At 36.0% G+C, this 3,246-nt stretch overlaps 1 pseudogene; it reads left to right on the top strand.

Annotated features, from left to right (window-relative positions):
- The first annotated feature begins 1,918 nt into the window (after window positions 1–1,918).
- Window positions 1,919–2,595, top strand: LOC130998271 (probable BOI-related E3 ubiquitin-protein ligase 3; annotated as a pseudogene).
- The last annotated feature ends 651 nt before the right edge of the window (window positions 2,596–3,246 follow it).

The following is a 3,246-nucleotide window of genomic DNA, read 5'->3' as shown; positions in this document are numbered from 1 at the left end:
CAGTGATTCCCATTTGCCCTAAATATATCAGGGCTTGCTTGACCAATTCTTCATCAACTTCCAAGTTCAAATGAAGTGTGTCTGCCCTTATCAAAGCTTTTTTCTCATGTGTGGTAACTTGTAGTTGTTCTCTCCTCTTACCTTCATAATTTCGATCATACACCTATGTAAGGATAAGAAAACATTATTCAAAGTCTGGGCCAATAGTTCTTCATAATTTCGATCATACACTAAATTATCAACTGTGTTGCATGATTTCTCTGTTTGTATGGATTGTACAACCCTGAACCAGCCTAGATCATTCACATTTGTGTCTGGGCTGTTGGGTGGTTGTGGTACCAATTCAAAGTGGAACCCATCTTGGTTTGTAGCCTCTTTGAATATCTGGTATGTGTTACTTTATATGAGGTCGTGCATTGTCTTGCTGAATGTAATTATGTTTGCTTTGATTGACTGGCCATTTGGATTTTATAGCTGGTAAAATTTGCATTGGAAATTTTCATATAACAACTGAAATTTTATTCCAAAAAAATAGCATTACATTTCATACAACATTCAATATCTGCACTAATTAATTTAGCACCACATTCCATGCATTTATCTACTTCTTGCCATACTTGATTCACCAAGCATTCTCTCACTACCTCCTTAGTGACAGACTGTATTGGCTTGGTCTCCATTGTGCATGCTGGTATGTTCTTTCTTGCTCTTTGTGCTAGAAGTTGATGTGTGAAAAGGGAATATCCCTATTTTGCCATCAAACATCACCGAACCATCTTCATTAAACATCGGCCTGCATACCGCACACATAAACATCACTTTTGTGATGAACTTCTTGCTCTTGCAAGTCCTATGAGGCTCTAACTCTCCTGGAGCCAAGTAGAATCTATGCATGCCTTTAGTCATATAGAACCATTTTTCATCAATATGAATTGTGTTATGCATGCTCTTGAACCTTAGCACATTCATTATTCTATCAACCTCTATAGCCTCTAGACTGAATCTAAGCCTTAGCAAATTATTCGAAGCAGTAAGATCTGGTCTTATGACCAATGTGTGAGCTTTGATTAGCCCCCTTGTAATCCACTTTCCCACTGTGCTCTTAGAACAACCAACACCTTGAGCTAAACTCCTAACTGTGGACCGTTTTTTCAGCTCTAAGCTTGTGATGGGTTCCAACTTAATTTGCACTCTTTTTGGTCTGTTTTTGTTTCCTATCTTTACACTTTGCAAATAAACTTGATGTTTTTGATGTTGTAAATAGTTATGACAGATGAAGTGTATTTATAGGAGTTAATGCAATTTGAATTTTGAGATGGAATATGTAATTTATGGCACAATCTTGTGTTTTTTTTTTGCCACCAAAATTTCAGACATGCATTTAAGTTGGGCAGAATTTTTATTCCAACTGTTTCAGCCTTTTGAAGTGGCGGCAGTTTTAATTTAAGTTGTCTAGATTTTATTTCCTTAGTTTTTTATTCAATTTTGCATGGCTTTCTCTCTCTTAGTTTCTTTTGTTAATTAGGATTATAAAATCATTAATAAGGTGGGTACTGCCACTTTATACCTTACAACACATTTCTTAATCTTCGTGCCGAAAAATTTAGGGTCATTTGAAGCGTGACAGAGGGAGTATAATTTTTTTTAATTTAATTAAATATCTAAAACTATTGATTAAATTAAGTGTGGGTTATTGATTAAAATTATAAAACTTTAAAGGTTAAGGTGTAGATAGGCCGCTATAGCGTATTGCTCTTCATAGTCACTGTGTGTGCAAATAGGCCCCCAAAATACGAAAAATCATACATTTAAACCCTCTTGACCTAAAGCCGTCTGCATTCGTCAATCAATTTTATTTTTTTATTCAAATTGTGTGGCCCACCTCTCTCTCTCTCTCTCTCCACAAAACCAATTTAACATGGCCGTCGAAGCTCGGCATCTCAATCTCTTTCCTCCGTAGATTCTCAGTAATAGATAGGCGCGGGGTTTCTCTTTCCTTTCCTTGTTTTAGGAACGGCTTGAATAGGTGTTTGACTTTTTTGTTGGATGAAAATCAAGTGTAGAGGCCTTATGAACAACGGTGTGGAAGGGATTGGAAACACGTACGCCGCGCCGACGGGATTCAGAATGCTGCCTCCCTTGTCAGGGACCACGACGACGACCGAGGCTATGGCTCCCATGTACTGTTCACCGATTACGTAAACCGTCCTCGCCAAAACGTCCGCGATTAAGTCCAACAGCGGCCTCACGTACGCCGCCGTCCCGGTCTCCAAGAAGCGATCCAGAGACGCGATCAATCCTGTGATGGATTCGTCGCTGTCCACCGCGAATAACCGTCGCGGTTCCCTCACTTTTCTCGGCGAAGATTTCTCCTTCCACTTCCAGCAACAGCAGTTGGAGATGGATCGTTTCATCACGCAACATGTCAGTAACCGTTGGTTTCAAAATCACTTTGATATTTATGTTTCTTTATTCATGATGAATTTGTTGCAACAGACAGAAAAAGTGCGATTAGAAATCGATGAGAAACGGAAGAAATACTCGCGGCGGATCGCGACGGTTGTGTAGGAGAACATATTGAAGAATTTGAATTAAAATAGTAAAAAAAAAATTGAGGTCAAAAGGAGTTTAAATGTATGATTTTTCGGACTTTGAGGGCCTATTTGCACACACAGTGACTATGGAGAGCAATACGCTATAAAGGCCTATACTACATGGGCCCATCTGTACCTTAACCAAACTTTAAATATGGTTTATAATTATTTATTTTTTATTTATTTGTGTATGAATATATTTATTTATTTTTATATAATGCATAATATTCTATAATTATAATGTGTGATTTTAATTATAATTATTAATAATTTAAATATTCATCTAATATACTTCATCCATCCACAAAATTAGTCATTCTTTACTCACAATACATTCAAATATTTTTATTAAAACTTGTATCGTCACTGTTAGGACTATTTTTTTTGTGAACGACTGGAGTATAACAAAACAACTCCAATGATTATATTTTAGTGGCATATTTCAAATTCAATTGTGTGTATTATTTTTGGGAGTCAATTTTTAAAACATATATTCATGCAATTTGTTGTTTGAAGTCCATTTTAAAAAATATATATATCTTAAATGTCCAGCTTCCTGATATATTCAAATGTTATCTTAAAATTACGTCATTAATCCCATCAACTGCATTATGTCACTCACTAAACAATTTTTGAATTAAAATATTTTTGT

This window comes from Salvia miltiorrhiza, chromosome 8, assembly GCF_028751815.1.
Source record: "Salvia miltiorrhiza cultivar Shanhuang (shh) chromosome 8, IMPLAD_Smil_shh, whole genome shotgun sequence".
Classification (NCBI taxonomy): domain Eukaryota; kingdom Viridiplantae; phylum Streptophyta; class Magnoliopsida; order Lamiales; family Lamiaceae; genus Salvia; species Salvia miltiorrhiza.
The sequence above is the reverse complement of the archived record's forward strand: the minus strand, read 5'-3'. Positions and strand labels throughout refer to the sequence as shown.